This window comes from Peromyscus eremicus, chromosome 15 (genome assembly GCF_949786415.1).
Source record: "Peromyscus eremicus chromosome 15, PerEre_H2_v1, whole genome shotgun sequence".
In the NCBI taxonomy this organism is placed as follows: Eukaryota; Metazoa; Chordata; class Mammalia; order Rodentia; family Cricetidae; genus Peromyscus; species Peromyscus eremicus.
In genome coordinates, this window is record NC_081431.1 from 84,592,863 (window position 1) to 84,611,493 (window position 18,631).

Sequence of the window (18,631 nt, forward strand, 5' to 3'; positions counted from 1 at the left end):
AGAATTTTTCTTTCATCATCTTCTTCTTTTATTAAGTTATCCATTTCATACTACATTGGCTGCCAAAGCTAGCCATAGACTTCCTACTCCCATGGTTATCAAGCAGTTCCCACCTGAGCACCATATATTTAAATCCTAAAGCTACGTTGTCTACAGTCACTGTTTATCTATGCAGTGAAGAATCTGGGCTTTTGTGTGGAGTGCAACTATTTCTTCCAAGGAAGCTATTCTGATCTTTTCAGAAGATTAAGGGTCTTGTGGGAGGAGACTATGGAAGTTCAAGGTAGCTTGTGGCTTTAATAAAATAATAATACTAATAATAGCAATAAAGGATAATAAAAAAATGCATTTTGTATTTTGGCATCAGTGTATATTGTCTTAGTTGTGTGTAGATGTATTCAGATTGGCACCTGTAGATAGTGAGTAGTTGAATATTTATAATCAATATTTACCCAACATCTTAGTGATTTTGTTAAGGATATAAATGTCTATGACTTATTCTAAACATTATTTTCCACATTGTTTTCACAAGTTCTTGTAACCATTTTCTTGAATAGCTATATAAAAATAAAATTTTCAATCATACACAGAGAGCTATTTGACACAGTTGAAAAGTGGGCCTGCAAGAATACTTACATTTATAACATAACTGAAACAGCATATTCGTTGTTGGCAGACCTTCAGTAGGTCATTTAACATCTATAGAATTGAAATTCCTGACCTATAGAACACATCAAAAAGAAAAGGAGAAAGAAAAAAAGCAAGTGAGCCTTGCTATAGGCTCTATTCTCTGTCTCAAATAACCCTATTATTTGTGTGGTGATTTGTCTATACAACACAGCAGTTACCAGATCCTTCTTGAGACCTGGTACCCAAGCTTTTAATCATCTCTGTATTGTCATCTCTGTCTTCCCTGTAGTCCAAGTGCTATGGCTCAGGTGTGGTTTGCCCCCTTTCAGTTCTCAGTTAGAAGTTTAATCCACAAAGTCCCATGCTTATGGTGTAAAGAGAGAAGCCGTCTATGACAACATGGAGAAATGGGCTTTTGGGAAAGTGATACAGGGCAAGTAAAGTCATTTGGGTGAAGCTCCCATTACTAACATCAGTGGCTTTGTTAGATAAAGGACAGAGACCATGTCATGTCATGTTCCTTGCCTCATCAAGGTGCTGCCAGGAAGAAGCCATCACCAGTTGAGTCTCCTACAGCCATGATCTAAAGCCTCTTTGCTTTGAAAAGTAGCCTGCCTAAAGTATTTTTTATACTAACAAAAAGAGACTAATATACCTGGAAAGTGCTTTGAATAGTCAGGTGCTAACAAGACAGATCAAATGTGATGACAGTGATGACTGAAAGTGAGTAGTCTCTGTGATACCCACTACAGGGGGCTAAACTGTGTCTCTTAAAACAGCATGGCAATCTTAACCCTTTCTACCACAATAGTTTCTGATTTAGAAATAGGGTCACTGTAAATGAAAATAGTTCTTAGAATGACATCATTAAGGTGGGCACTAATCTAATATGACTAATATTCCTATGAACAGAGGAACTCTGGACACATACATGCTTAAGGCAGGGGGCCACATGAAAAGGCAGGACTCAGAGTGTTGTTTCTCCTACCTGCTTTTGAGAAACACCAAAGACTGCCAGCATTCACAAGGAGCTATGTGAGGGCTGACATAGACTCCCTCCACAGCCCCTGTGAACCCTGTGGTTACCTCAATCCTGGATGTCTACCTTAGAACTCTGTGGCTCTTGTGAGGATGCTGGTTTGCCATTCAGATATCTCCAACCACAAGGCCAAGAGTCTCAGCTGCCTGAGATGTCTCCTTGTTGTAACATCCCTTGTTCTGCTAAAGTTCACTCTCTTGCCGCTCTCCTCCTGTACCACAGCTGCACAGTCACAGATGCATGACACCAAGGAAGCTAAAGTCAGAGAGTCTGGGCTGGTTGCCTACATCTCCAACTGACCTTTTCACTCACTTACAATGTCACTCAGAAAATTCTGTCAACTTTTCTAAGTCTGTTTTCTTCATCTATAAAATGAAGGTAATATAGAAAGCTCTTGGAAGAGTGCCTGGAAATTGGTAAGCATTGAGTATACATGAGCTCTTATATCAACTTTTAGTTCTGAGTTGTCATTTTTATCTGCACCACACTGTCTTCTTCGGTGATGCCTTCAACACACACCCTGGAGACCTATACCAAGTCCCGACTTCTGTTTTCTTGATCTCCTAACTTCTAACAACCTTTTCCTCCACACCATTTGAGCCATGGGTGGGCTGATCTTAGTTTAACCTTAGTAACTCTAAAATGTGTTCCACCTCCAACTTATGAAATAAAACTGAACATTGCAAACTCCACTCACAGTGTTTTCTCATATGAGCTTGGCATTTTTAAAAACATAAAGTCAAGCCTCTTTTTACTAAAAATAGGCTCCATTCAAGTGCTCTCACTAATAAAACCCTATCACTTCCTCTAACTTCCAGTCCACACCTGCCAGTCTCACTATCCATCAATCCCTTCTTGTCTGCAGTTTCTTCTCAGCCCCCCTACCACCCTGTGCCCACACTCAATGAGGTAAACAATTCTAGAGAGAATTATAAAGCCATTAGACTGTCTCAGTGAACTGAACATGTTTTTAATACGTCTGTCCCTTCTGTTAGCTTTCTACACAGCCGTGAGATTGCTCCTTTTATACGCATTAGTAGGCATGCTCTCATAACCACTGGGCATGACAGCAGCTGCCTCTGGACAGCGCTTCCCAGTCCAGTCCTTGGCTGTAGCTACCAGTGTCAATAATGGATGTCTGTGTCAAGAATAAAATGGGCACCCTCCAAGCATAGCCTCTATTCTCAAGATCTTTTCTGGTTTCTTACCACCCCCAGGATACCCTTAAAACTGAGAATTCGATGAGTGTCTTAGTTAGGGTTTCTATTGCTGTGGAGAGACACCATGACCATAGCAACTCTTATAAAGGAAAATATTTAATTGGTGTGGCTTACAGTTTCAGAAGTTTAGTCCATTATCATCATGGTGGGACATGGCAGCATGCAGGCAGACGTGGAGCGGGAAAAGGAGCTGAGAGTTCTTACATCTTGAACTACAGGCAACAGGAAGAGAGCTGTCTACCACACTGAGCATAACTCAAGCAAAGGAGACATCAAAGTCCATCCCCACAGTAACATACTTCTTCCTATAAGGCCACACCTTCTCCAACAAAGCCACACCTCCTAATAGTGCCAATCTCTTTGGGGATCATTTTCTTTCAAACTACCACAATGAGAAAATGTCCATTAAAGTAAACAGTTACGTTTTTAAAGAGAATGTGACCTTCTCACAGTCTTAGAAACCACTGCTTCCTAAAGCTGTCTGCCAGCCCTGCAATGAAGTCTTAGTTTCTTCCCACCCATGGATCCCTACTATTCCCCCCGCGGGCCCCCCCCTCTCTCTCTCCCCTCCTCCTCTCTCTTCTACCCTCCTTACAACGTGTGTGTGTGTGTGTGTGTGTGTGTGTGTGTGTGTGTGTGTGTGTGTGTATTCGTACATTCACACCTTATAGAGAAACATCATTGGTAAATTGGGAACAGGCACCATTGGGAAAACCAGATTCACCTTTACCTTGTAGTCACTTCTTAAGAATATAGAAGAGGAGTCTCACTTTTGTGGGTGCTACTACAATCACTCTCTCTTTTTCTGGGCAGCATTAGTGTAATTTGAAAAATCATGATTCTTAGGAAATAGAGCTAAGACATGTTAGATGGAGGAGGCTGCATATGATCAAAATACATTGTATAGATGCATGAAAATTTCAAAGAATAGACAAAATATTAATTAAACATAAAAACAAAAAAAGAAAAATCCTTGTCTAAGTTAGATGCCATAAAAATTATTTTCTGGACTTCATTCTGAAATTTCTCCTGGAAACTGACAATTACTAAAATGTAAATTGTTGGCTAGAAACCTCTGAAGACACCATCATCTGACCTGCCCTTTCCCTGAAGAGTACCTTGTATCTGCCCAGAGAGTTTAAACATTCTCTTACACATGTTTTGTGACTCAGCTTTCTCACAGCTCCCTGGCTTTTTCTAGATCAACAGTGGCTTCTTTTTAACAGCTCTCCCACAGGGCTACATGTGTTTTCTCCCAGTGTGATGGCTTTATTCTTAGACTTTACAGTCTACCCGTGCTGTAGATGTTGTGGCAGCTAAAGTTTCAGCAAAGCTAGACAATTCCTCTACATCAAGCAGGCAGGGACTTCAGCCCCCAAACTCAGATGTGCAAGTGACCAGCTCTACTTTCTCCATGAGTCTACTTTTTTTCCAAAGTCCATTCTGCAGAGGTGATTGGCTGATAATCCCCACAACCTGGAGCTCCATTCTACTGAGGTGATGACAATCTGGATTTCTGGGAGAGAGGAACTATTGTTCAGGGCATTTGCTACTTGTTGGCTGTTTCCGGAGACAGACCCTATGATGCTATTCTCTCTTCCTTAGTCTGTCCACTCTTTGTGTTGCTAAGGACCAAGAGCCATTTGACTATTCATCTCCTCACTGTTTACAAACTTTCAATTACTCAGGTGGGAGAGGGGATTTTGATAACCTGGAATCTATTCCAGGCTAAAGGAAGCAAATGACTGTTGAGTTCAGTGCTGTTGAGATTCTTAGGGAATGGGCATTCTCCTAAGGTGTCTTTCAAAACCATCTCTATCTCTAATTGATTTACTTCTTTTCACTTGATCCCCATCCCACATAACATCCGGACTCCAAGAAATATTCTGTCCATATAGGAGCACAGTCTTCTCCATCTCTTAAAGTTCCTTCCAGGCAGGTCACTGGCACCCTCCTGTTCTGGCAGACTTCTCTACTAAGGTGGAAGCACAGGATTTCCCTGACAGGGCTCTCTGAGCACTCAGGTCTTCCCATGGCCTGGATGCCTTCCTGGCCCTGTGTGGGAGTCCAGCCCTCACCTTTTGAGGGGTTCTTTTGAGAGAGGGATAAGAAAATATTAGATAAAAAAGAGACCTAGTTGATGAGAAGAAAGACAAAAACATAGGCTAGCTTTGGGAGGGCCTGGATCAGTACCCAATGGCCTCAAAGGTTTATTCAAAAGTCTTTTTATAACATGCCAAGAGGAAAGGCAAAAGACCTTTCCCTTGAAAGATCAAAGCACACTGTACAGCCAAGTGTAGACCCTTCCAAACACCTGGTAAACATGCCCATGATCAAATCATCTCATTATGCAGCCCTGCTGGGTAAAGCAAGCTCAGATTCTCTGACCCTGAGTAATTTGGGCCTCTGCAGCCCTGCTCTTGGTTGACTCTTGATCACCCTGACAGCCTTAACTTAGATATCACCTCTGCTAAGAGCCAGTCTAGGGGCTCAGTATCTTTCACATCCCTAACTTCCCTTCCACGTTCCTGTCCTGTTTTAGCTCTTCCCTTTTGTTTGTTGCTTCTCTTCTGTGTACTTGTTGTCTGTATTCCATGTGAATCCCAAGTACCATAAGGAGGGAAACTTTCTTGTGTTTACAAGGATAGACTTTGGAACCAGATTCTCTGTGTTCTAATCTCAGCTCTGCCATTTACTTGCTATATGACCTTAGGCAAATGCCTTGACCTACCTTTAAAAAGACGGAAATTGACCTCCATAGGATGGTTACGAGAACCGTATGAGTCAATGCCCTACATACAATAAATGTGATAAAGTGTATATTATCAAAGCATTTACCACTTAGTGCAAGGCTTAAACCCTATGGGCTGCTCAGAATCTAATTATTGACTGTTAAGAGTGAATGAGTGAGTACTACAATTCTAAGTATACTAAATAAGTACTGTAATAATATAGTGTCTCTCACCTGTGATGCACTGCCCTGTTAGGTAAAGCACAGTGCAGTAAGATCAAGGTCACTTGCTTAGATCCTAAAGAGTATAGCATAACTGCTTGCTGTGAAGCTTCCAAGTATACCCCTGTACTTCTTCAGTCTTCTGTGACCCACACTATGCTATTAACTGGCTCAGATAAAGGGAGAGTCTCAATGAATGAGTGTCTAGTCTTCACCACTAACATACAAATCAATATCTGATTCACCGTGCTTTATACTTTTGCCTAATCCATAAATGATGGCTCTTGTTTTTAATCATCCCCTGAAAACTATGTCATTTGCCAACAATAATCCTTGAGCTTTAAAAAAAAATAATAGCAATTTAATTATAGCCTCCTTTAAATTATTTATGTATATGTTTAAGTGGTATGTCCACATATACATATTTACAGATACATCTAATTTTGAAGATCAGTTTAATTTCAGTACTTAAATGGAAATTCCATGTAAATCTCCAAAAAGTCTTCCTACTGATCCATGCATTGGTACTTCTTTCCCAGTGCCTGCAATCGAAACAGAAAGGGAAAGGAAAATCTAATATATTTAAAGATAATATAAAATGACTCTTACAGATGAGTTATTATGAATTTAAGACTAGCAACCATATCTATAGGACACAGGTCTTATTATTGATATATGTTTTGTGAGCTTTAAGACTCCATTGTGTATACTTATCTCTTTGTCTTGCTTTCTCTCTGTCCTTTCCAAGACACCATAAAAGACTCACCACCATAGTTGACCTAGTGTGGCCTAGTCAGAGGACTCTGGCTTAAGGAAACAAAAGAATCAGATGCATGCATTTACTATGGGAAATTCTTGCTCACCCAAGTACAGCTTTGGTGGCTATAGCTGGTTATACCCCAGGTTATGGGGGTAGCCCCCTTTGAACCTCATGGTGAGGGTAAAAATTACTCTTGCCCCAATAAATCTGTTATGAGGTTTTGAAGTGGACTGGATTTGGGATTGTCATGGCAAGTGAAAGTATCTTAATCTGTTTATATAATATACTTAAATTTTAGTCAAGAATAGGAAATATGGAAATTAGATACATTTTGTTATGACCAACTTGTCAGAACCTGGCCCTACCACACTATGTACTACTACTTCATCTAGTGTCCGTAGAGGGGTTCACAGAGCAGTAAGAAATGGCATGTACTCTACTTAGTAGAACACCCAAGAACTTAATTCTTCAAATATGTCCAAAAGCACAATATCCAAATTCTACTGTTAAGCCCACCAAGTACTCATGTACCTTAACTTCCAACATGTGTCTCTTTTTTCTGCTTTCTCTGGGTCTCATGTTCTAGCTATAAAACCTAAAAGATTGAGTCATGGTGCACACCTGTGGTCCAACTACTGGGTAGGTTGAAGCAAGAGGACCATGAGTGTGAAGCCAGCTTGCGCCACACAGCAAGTTCAAGGTTTTCCTGGGCTACATAGTAAGACTGTAGCTAGGTTTTTATATCAGCTGGATACAGGCTAAGGTCTTCTTGGAATAGAGAACCCCAATTGAGAAATGTCTTCAGCAGCTTGTCCTGTAGGCATATATGTAGGTCATTTTCTTGACTAATGATTGATGTGGAATGGCCAAGCCCATTGGGGGTGGTATCCCCTGCTATGCAAGTGATCCTGAGTTATGTGAGAAGGCAGCTACAAAAGCCATAGGGAGCAAGACAGTAAGCAACGTACCTCCATGGCCTCTGCTTCAGCTCTTGTCTCTGGGTTCCTGCCTTGAGTTCCCGCCATGACTTCCTTTAATGATGGACTTCGACAAGAAAGTGTAAGATGAAATAAACCCTTTCCTCACCAATTTGCTTTTAATCATGATGTTTTATCACAACAATAGAAACCCTAACTAAGACAAACCCTACTACCCCTCAAATAAAACCCACAAAAGTCAAATATCCATAACCCAAATATAAAAATGGTATCTCCTTGTTACATTTGATTTTGTGCCAATTCCATGATTCATTTTCCATAGTCTCTAGCATTTCCTCTCTCATATAAAATCCCATCATGTTTTTTTCAGATTGCTGAATCAAAATGACATTGACTTATCCTTCCTCCACTGGGAATCACCCCACTGTTATTTTTTATGAAAGTTTTCCTGTACCCTTTGCACACTACTCTTCCCTCACTCCATCTCTATACCAGTGCCTCTCTCTACCCATCCTAAGCTTGATCATAGTTACAATAGATTAATTTATTAGAATGGGGAAAATTGAGTTTTATTCATGAGAATAAATTTATGACAACCTTAAATAAGCCTCTTTTTAATTGATGAGTCTACTGCAAATACATACTTAGGTTTACTCTGTAAGGAATACAATTAAACTAAGGCAATGCTGGTTATGACTCATGTATAATGAAATGAAAACAATATCATCATTAAACACCAAATAAAGCCATTGATTCCATGTATTATTCTGTCAGTTTTAATTGAATTGCATTTCTCCTGTTTCAGTTCTTAATTACACAGTTCATGCAGAATATTTATTTTTATGCACAGAATAGAATAATGTCCTCTTCTGCCTTACCTTAGTATCTAAAAATACAAACCTATGAGAACAGAAAAGTCTTTGTTGGTCTTAATTAAAGTAAAACACCTGCTTTTGTCCTAGGAGCTGAGTGTGTAGCTGTATCATGAGACAATTACCAAGAATAGGGACAATGGGGCTGCTTCCTGTTGCATGTCCCTCCCCCGACTTGCAGTCTCAGCCCTTTCCAGATTCTATCAGAGGAGGAAAACCGTGACATCATACTATCTGGCAAAGAAAGTCTAGCAGAACTCTGCAGACTGCTAATGAGCTTTAACTCTGTCTGGGCTGCCAGCTGTAGACAGCACAAAGCAAAAGAGAAACTGCTAGACTTGGGGGTAGATGTGGTTAGTGAGATAATAGTCGATCTGAATAGTCCTTCCTTGGCTAGCTTCTCAAAGACTTAGAGGCAAAATCAAGGTTCTTTTTTAAGGTATGCGGCATATCACTGAGATTCCATGAAGTAAAAATAAGCAAAGTGAGCAGTGTCTATTGAACTTAGAAAAGCTGGTGGTGACAATTGGGTTTCCATTGATTCAGAATATGTACAAAGCACAGAAACTCTGCTCTTTTCTCTACCCATCACCATGGCAGTGGCTTAGATTGTGCTTCTGCTGGATTCACATCTTGCATTATTCTATGCCAGCACAATTTCATTTCCTGGATGCTATCCAGAGGGGCCAGTTGTTCCTGTCTAGTGTTATCAAATGATAGATAAATAGGCAGATTATTCACCTCAGACATATAACAAAGGCAAATGTCTGTATTTTCAGCTAAGACAGTACCCCAGCAACACCTTAGCTGGTGAAAAAAACATGGAATCAAGAACCAAGGATGACTTTGGATCCATCTTCAGTGTCCCAGTGGCATTCAGAATGAAGTGAATAAAGACTGAATCATTATTTTCATAGGTAGAAAGCCCCACATGATCAGAAGCTGAGTCATATTCAGTAGTTAATGCATAAGAGGAAGTAGCTGTCATTTGGACACTAAATTAGGGTATATTTGTAGGCCTCATCCCTCTGAGAGCACACGATTTGACCCATTAAAGAGTTTACTCCCATAGCTTGTCTCTCTACTCTGACATTGTTCTCTGCCCTAATCCCCAGGACCCATGTTGACAGGAACACAGTCTTGGAGTGAGAAGAGGGACCGTCATTCTTGTACTCACATTAGCTGTGTCCAAGCTCATCTGCCAGTATTTCCCTGTGCAGTGTGCTACAAAGCATTCTAATAAGCTTAACCCAATTCAGTCTCCTTTTAATTCCCAACCTATCTTTCAAGGGAAGTGAGCATGCAAAGGCAAATGTCCAAGAAATAAAAGGAAAATATAGAGAAAGCAAGGAAAATTGACACACAGTTTCTTATATATTATAGGCACTATGGGGTTTTATATCAGTTACCACTTTGTTTTGACATCAGTTACACATACATACTGTGTGTCTGTGTATTACAAAATACATGTTTATATGATGCACAAATGCTACATGTACTCTGTGATATATAGCTTTATATACAGGAAACAAAATATGTTAACAGGACAAACAGGTGTTAAATGTCAATGCTAAGAGCTTGTCCTACATAACTTTATAATATTCCTGACTTAGATTCTACAGCAATGGGTAGCTGGTAAGTCTACAAATAATGTTGATTTTCTATGTTCACTGTTCTGAATTTTGCAAACTATTTTTTATGACACTGTAACATCTATTTCAAATCAATTTCCTCTAAATGCCTTTCATAGCTACATTGTTTTATTAAAAAAATTAAAACACTGTATATTTGAGCAGTGTGGTTTTTGTTCCACACAAATTCACTGAGATCTGAAAAGATTATGAGAGAGATAAAATTCATGCTTACAAGAGGTGCTCCTTCAGACAGGTTCAGGAAATTATTCTTTCAGTATTTAAAATGGAAAATCATAAAACGTGAGGATTATAACAAATCCTTGGCATGGATTCACATAAAGATGGCCTGCCAACATTGTAATTAAGGAGAACAGGTTGGCTTATCAAATATAATTGAGGGAATATTGACCAAAGGGAGGCTTGTCTAAGGAGAAGCCAATGAAATGAGGTCCAAACACAGCTTACATCACATTTCTCCTTGACATCCTTTGAAAAGAACATTCTCCTTCACCTTGCTCTTGAAGAAAGAAAAATAGTTAAACAAAAACCTCCCAACACATCTGATAGAAAGGTCTAGTGATTAATAGAATGGGAAGCTGGTGTTGCCAATGGGGCTTTCCAAAGCTAAGCACCAAAAAGAATCAAGTAAGGGGTCCCAAGCCAAATGAGGGTGTGTTTCTTACTGTACCCATACTTGGACCTCCATGAAGGTCCAGAAGAGTCACTGAACCACTTTTTAACATAAGACTACACAGATTTACCCTGACGAGATATGGAAGATTAAAAAAAAAAAACTGGCACATTTTCAAGAAAAGAAGAAATCAAGAGATGTCTTGGTGGTGAATCTTTAGCTGCACAAGTGTGACGACCTGAGTTCAGATCCCCAAATCTACACAAAGCTGTAGTGTGAATCCTAATTGGTCTTAATAATAAGAACCCAGAGTCAGTTATGGGTAACTGCTAAAAGGTCAGAGAGACAAAGGAGCAGGCCACAACTATCTCTAACCCCACCAACACCTCAGCCTGAAAGGGAGCTGAGCTCCTGTCCCCTCCCACCTTATATTCCTCTTTCTGCCCAGCTATATCACTTCCTGTCTCCACACTCCTAGTGCTGGGATTAAAGGTGTGTGCCTTTCAAGTACTAGTATCAAAGGCTTGAGATTCCAAGTACTGGGATTAAAGATGTGTGCCACCACTGCTTGGCTTCTATGGTTAACTAGTGGCTAGCTCCACCCTCTGATCTTCAGACAAGCTTTATTTGTTAGAGCACAAACAAAATATCACCAGAAAAAGACAGGCATAGTAATGAGCATCTGTAATCCCCCACACTCCTACAGTGAGTTTGGAGATAGAGACAAGAAAATTGCCAGAAAATGGACAGCCAGCTATCATGGCCATAATATGTGCAGTGAATACAACCCTGCCTCAAATGAGATAGAAGGTGGGGACCAATAGCTAATTCTGGTGTACACACACACACACACACACACACACACACACACACACACATACACACACGTAGCATGAATCTTAAAGAGTCTTATTAAAAAAATCAAACCTGAGTCCAGTTATTGGGGTGAATGCTGGAAGAGCAGAAAAGCAGAACAAGCCACAGCTTCCTCACCTCGACAGTTCCTCAGCTGATCCTGTTTCCTCAGACTGGAAGCTTCTCAGTCCTCATCCAGAATGAATCTCAGCTTCAGCCTAAAAGCTTAACCAGCCAAATGCTTCTAGTTCCTGGTTTTCATGCCTTATATACCTTTCTGCTTTGTGACATCACTTCCTGGGATTAAAGGCTCGCTTTCTGGGATTAAAGGCATGAATTTACCCAGATTTACCCTGACGAGTATGCTTGGCTGTATCCTTCAACACACAGAGATCCAGATGGATTTCTGCCTCTGGAACGCTAGGATTAAAGGCGTGTACTACCACTGCCTAACCTTTATGTTTAATATTGTGGCTGTTCTGTCTCTGACCCCAGATAAGTTTATTAGAGTGTACAATATTTTGGGAACACAATACCACTACACACAGACACACAGACACACAAACATCACACACAAGAGAGAGAGAAACAGAGAGAGGGAGAGGGAGAGAGACAGAGACAGAGACAGAGAGACAGAGAGAGAGAGAGAGGTGATATTTTATCTGTGCTGAAATATGGTGATATTCTAATTGTATGTTTATAAATAAAGTTTGCCTGGAGATCAGAGGAAATAGCAAGCCATTTTAAGGTAACACAAAAGTCAGGCAGTGGTAGCATATGCCCTTAATCCTATCACTTAGCAGGCAGGGTCTCTGTATGTTCAAGGCCATACTAGGGAACAGAGCCAAGCATGATGACACATGCCTTTAATCCCAGTACCTACTATAGAGACCTGGAGGTCTGTACAGACAGGCAGAGACAAGAAAGTAAGGTAGCTAGGCTAAGATAGTCAATGAGAGGGCAGAACCACAAGGCAATAAAAGCCTAGGTAGACAGGAAGTCATGGCATTTTGGAAGCTGCAGAGCTGGTGAGGTAAGGTTGGCTGGTGGCTATTCCTATTTCCCTGATCTCTAAGGCTTTCACCCCTATATTTGGCTCCGTGTTCTTTATTTAATAAGATCGTTTAGAAATCTGTCTATAAGAGGGGATAAACAGAGGGGGAGGGAGGGAGAGAGAGAGAGAGAGAGAGAGAGAGAGAGAGAGAGAGAGAGAGAGAGAGAAACTCATACACACAAAGGTTACAAAAATAGATAGGAAATCAGCTAACAAAAATGCTTCCTATGAAATATATTTCTTATTTTCTTAATGTCACCTCCTTTATGAGGCAGATTTTCTTACTGCCTGCACTACTTCCTGATTGTAAATTAAGCATCATATGAATAACTTGCTTGATGGAATCCTAGTGATCTAAGGTTAATGCTTAACTACTAACAGGAAGGAAGGTTCCAGGTACTGTAATCAAAGGAGAGTACCAACAGGGTACAATTCAGCAAATCCATTTGGAGTCTTATAATAAAGGAACTTCGGTGCTAAGGGGCTTGGAGCCAATGAAATTTATGCGAAAGAAATCTATCCCCTGGGCTGGGGTAGTTTATGTCTCAATATTGGAAGTTCAACATTTTTTTGCATCAGAAAAGTTATTCTTGGTGGTTGCCAGAGTAAATCCATGTTATTCTACATGCTGAAGCAGTTCAGCAAATCTAATTAGAACATGTGCAGATTTATGCTGCTTTCTGTATATTAAAGTCTTTACCCTTGTGAAATAAATATTTCTCTCCAATCCTTTATTTTGACCATCTCAGTGTTAATCAGATTAATATGGTATAAATTTCAACAACCATTTTTATGATTCTGAGATTAATGGTGCAATACAAGTCTAAAATATCAAGACTTTATAAATAGTGTCAATATGGACTGGGTATCTATGCTATCCTATTAGCCATTAATTTTGACTTGGAAAAAGAGAAGCATTTATGGGTGTAGTCATGTGCCTCTCCTGGTTAGTTTCTCAGAGGATTTCAAGGTGATCCCTGCATTTCTGGGGATGTTAAGAAGAACTCTTTGGTCTTAGTTTCTTTTCATAGAAAATTCAGTATATCATATGGGCAATTAAGCGAAAGAAAGGAAAAGGTCAGATTGTTTCTGCAACCTAGACAAATTACCCAGACTCAAGAAGAAGTGGGTATTTTGCTAGAGTTAACTTGTAAATACTTCCAGCTGTTTCCATAAGCAAGGCTACCATCTTCCTTGGATAATAAAGGACCAAGATATGACATGTCAAGTCAGGACGTTTATGTTAACAACCCCTCCATATCAAAATAAGTTAACTTTAAGCAAAGAAGTGACTTCCATGTCAGTCTAATAACAACTCAGGGAGTTACCCATTAGCTTCAAATTAAAATGTGTTTCTATTTTTCCTGAGAAGCAACCTAATGCAGAGACTTTATGATTGAGTCAGAAAGCCCTACGGAAGATATGTACCTGTCACTAACTACGTGGGAGTCATAAACAGTAATCAAACACTCGAGGCTTAAGTATTTCATGGGTAAAAGAGAAAAGAATAACATTTACCCTGGTATATAGCATTAAATTAAATAATGTGTATAACCAGTACATGCAATACACACACACACACACATACACACACACACACACACACACACACACACACACACACACACTAAAAAAATAGAGACTGGAGCATGTAAAATAATCCTTTTCTTGGGTTAGTAATGTATATCAGTTGGTGGAGTGCTTGCCCGGTATCCTGACTTGCTTCTCTGTTGTGATAAAGCACTGATCCAGGGACACATGTGGTATACATACACACGTGCAGGCAAAATGCGCACGCACATAACGTTAGAACAAACGATTTTTAATCAAAAAAGTCCATGACCAACTCTGAAAAGATTGTTATGAGCAAATGTTATCTTTCCAGTAGTCAACCAATACTTGCAGTTCTCAAAGTGCTGAGCCCAAATCAGCAAGGTTGGCATCATTTGGGAACTTCTTAAAATGCTAATTCTGAAGCCCTTCCCCAGGCCTACTACAGGGGAACTTTCAAGGCAGAGGTTGGGCAGTCTGTGTCTAAAAAGCTCTCCAGGAGAAGCACTACTCTAAGCCTTCCCTCAACTGTCGTCTTACCTTCGTTCCCAGCGCTATACAGGAGATCCCTTCTTGTCCGTAAGGATGTGCAGGCACCTAGTAGACATGCTGAACAATGAGTCTCCATTTTCCTCTTCTTGGCATTCATTTTCTCTTTATTCACAAGTAATTGGTGCTCAGTGGCCAATTAGCCAATGCTAATTCAAATGGCCCCAGCAATATCCAGAATTAACATGAAATCTCTCCTAAAATATTTGATGATTTAAAAAAAATCACAGATCCTCCCATTTCAAAAACAAGCCTTTGAGCTAATTTTTACTCAAGGATGAAGGTGAATTTTTCATGTATTGTTCGTTTGGTACACTGATTTTATATGCCCATTAAATAAAAATATTGTTTAAAAACTACAGCTTTTGAGCAATAAGAAAGTAGATAAAAGGAGAGGCATATCTTCATTACATAACCATCCCAAGCTGTGCATCATTCTCAGTTTACGTGTTCATTCATTGGTCCATTTCACAAGTACTCACGAAGTGCCTCTATGTTGGGCAGTGTTCCAGGTATGAAGGGTCAGCAGCTAGGAACAGGACAGAGGCATTCCTCCTATAGCTCATGTTGTAATGGAGATAAATGTACTATAAATACATGAAGAGATCAATAAATACAACAACTATGGTTTGTGCTAAGTATTCTGCAAGACATAAACAGGATCGTGGGATAAACATGTTAGCAAGGGGTTGATCACATCTCAACTCAGTCTGAACAATGGAAGTAGCCACTCAGATGAAGAGATGGGGAACATAAAGGATTTGGGGTAAACGACAACTTAGTATTTTCCAACATATGAAAGAAAGCCACAGTGAGTGGAGCAAGTAGAGGGGAAACTGTTGGAGAACAGAGCTAAAAACATCATCTCCCAATCTAGAAAACCTTTCCACACAGTAAAGAATTGTATTGTTGAATAATATTAACATAACACAGGTAGTCCACTAATAGAATACAATGACTAAAAGGCCTATGCACTTCTATACTGCTGAGCAGAAACAATGAATGGGATTCAAGTTCCTCAAGACACATTGTTATAAGTCCTCACCTAAGAGCTGCTAAAAACACAGCCTGTCTCACACACATCTTCTCAGTCACTTGGCTAACACTACCTATGTTAGCTGTGCGCCTTTATCCACAGGACTCTTTATGACAACAGGTAGTTTTGCAACTTGGAATAAGGGGCTGTGTTCCCATAGGAACTGTAAGACAGTGCTGTCTTCCTTGGGAATTACATTTCCAACAGCTAGCCCTGAGCCTTAAAAGAGACAGTCCAGAACAGGCAAGAAGTTTATTAGCTTTAAACACAATTCTCATGCATTTCAAACAGAAAAAACAAAGTTTCCAAAGTAAATGTCCCAAACAGAAGAGGATGGAGTTTTTTCTCTTTGTTTTCAGCAGGGAAAATTATAAGCATTTGCCTTTTAATTTGCATTGACCCTTACAAAATGCTTAAGTTAAAGTAATGGGTAGTATTGTTGAGTAGGAAAGTTTTTTATTTTACTCTCAAATAAATGGGAAAACAATAAGAGTTTGTGGCATATGCTAACATATCTTTAACAAGACAATCTCCTTGGCATGATGTATGGAGAAAAGCACACCATTTTCATGGCTATTCTTCCCCCAAATGAATAACCACAATGTAATCATGGGAAAAACAGACAAACCTAAACTAGTGAACTCTCTACAGAATAAGCCGCTAATGTCACGTTTCCATAAGGCCAGGGCTAAGGACCTGTTACGAATTGCAGTACACTAAAGAGTTATGACATGGAAATGTAATGTGGGAACCTAGATTGTATCCTGGACCAGAAACATGAGAGGAACAGCTGGTGAAATGGACGTGTTTTGTAGTTTAATGAACAGCATTGAATCAGCTCAGTTTTCGGGTGTCCATAACTGGGATGTATGAAAGCTATTAAAGTTAGAAGATTAGTAGGTTGTATGTAAGAACTTTCTGAATGACTTTTCAAATTTTTGTGATCTAAGATTTTTTAATTTAAATTAAAATAAAAATAAAAAATGTAAAAGACCATTTATAGAACCAGAGTACACTGTGTTAAAGTCAGATACACACACACGTGCACGCACATGCACACACACACACACACAAACACACACACACACACATACACACACAATAAATAAATAAGTAAGTAGATTGATTAATTAATTAATAATGCTGTGTTTCCTCACCAGTGGATACTACAAAAGCAGAATTCATAAAAGTAGAAAATAGCAACTAGAGGACAGGAAGGGAAATGGAGAGGGGCAGAGGAAGGTCAGATGGATCCATTATCACATGCAGTTAGATAAAAGAAAAACGTTCTAGAGTTCTACATGTAATACAGTGGGGTAACAATTCCACCAAAAGAAAGAAAGAACGAAAGAAAGAAAGAGAGAAAGAAAGAAAGAAAGAAAGAAAGAAAGAAAGAAAGAAAGAAAGAAAGAAAGGAAAGTACTGCTTATTTTTGAAGAACAGAAAGAGAGGGGTTTGAAGGTCCTAACAGAAAGAAATGACAAGTGTTTAGGAGACAAATGCTAGGTTCCATCAGTGGATCATAACACAGGATTCAAGTGTTGATTAGCACAGTTCATCCACAAAGATGTGGGATTATCATGTGTCAATTAAAATACATCATTGTTACAGAGAAAAGATTATTTAGACTACTGAGTAAATAGGTTGACAGAAAGGAAGAAGTTGGGGGGAAGTGTGGGACACTTTGGGGATGAAACTGACCATGCTCAGTTCTGTCTCATGTGAGATGAGAAGGACAGGGGTCATTTCTAGGGTGTAATACAATGATGTTGTGATGTGTCATTGTTCTGAGGACACTAAGGTTGACACTCTTTTTAAGTAAGATAATCCTTGGTTATGAATTCTTTAAACTATCCTCTTCTAAGCTGGGCTTCCTGGAACTATTGTTCAGTGTTACAGTAGCTAACGTAAGATATTAATGTTATCCTTACAAAGGCAGCTACAGACATATCAATTCCTGCTTCAGATCTGTGTACAAGAACCACCCAGCACGTCTAAAGCTTGTTTATAACCAGTGTTTAGTTACACATTCAGTTTTTTCCCTCCACTTTTCCCAAGTCATCCTAAACCTAAAACGGAAAACTAATGCCATAGAAGGCAACCAGCACCACAACTGGGCATTTTGGTTCTACTGGCCTAGCCGATTGTCGAAGCCAGAACAAGTCCACTCTTTGTCTATTTTTACTTATTTTTAAAGTTGCTATGTAGAGTTAAAGATTATCAAATTTAATTAAACTAAACTTCAAAAAATTTCCAAGTGTGGATAAAGTGTAATACTAGAAAACTTGCTATTCTATAAGTTAATTATATGCACGTGAGTGGGGTAGATTTGTGTAAAAGTGATTGAGGAAGACCCTTGACATTGACTCTGACTACCACATAAAGCTATACACACGCATGCACAGCCCCACAGAAACACAAATCTACACCACTCACATGCATATGGGTATACACACAAACACAATTCAAATAGATTTCATATCTAAGCACAATAGTCCTAGAAGAAAACATGAACAATATTTTTATGGAAGACATTTCTAGAACATACATAAGACCTAGAATTCATAAGGAAATTGATAAAAATGTGGGCTATAATTAAAAATATTTCTAAGTGAAAACTACCATAAGTAAAATTAAAAGATAAAAAGTGAATTAAAAGAATAAACTTGCCAGATCTTGAAAACCATACAAATGTTTCCAAGATAAAGTGTAATACTAGAAAACTTGCTTTAATCCTAGCATTCCAGAGGCAGAGATCCATCTGGATCTCTGTGAGTTCAAAGTCACACTGGAAACAGCCAGGCATGGTGGCACATGCCTTTAATCCCAGGAAGTGATGGCAGGAAGCAGAAAGGTATATAAGGTGTGAGAACCAGGAACTAGAAGCCTTTTTAAGCTTTTACGCTTTT

General features: G+C 39.3%; 1 long non-coding RNA gene across 1 annotated transcript in view; it reads right to left on the reverse strand.

The window, feature by feature from the left end:
• The window catches only part of LOC131925801 (uncharacterized), a 34,266-nt gene extending 22,502 nt beyond the window's left edge, over positions 1–11,764 (reverse strand). The window contains exon 1 of the long non-coding RNA XR_009383353.1: positions 11,671–11,764. This is a non-coding gene — a long non-coding RNA (uncharacterized LOC131925801). The remainder of the gene's footprint in view (positions 1–11,670) is intronic.
• Between the last annotated feature and the right edge of the window lie 6,867 nt (positions 11,765–18,631).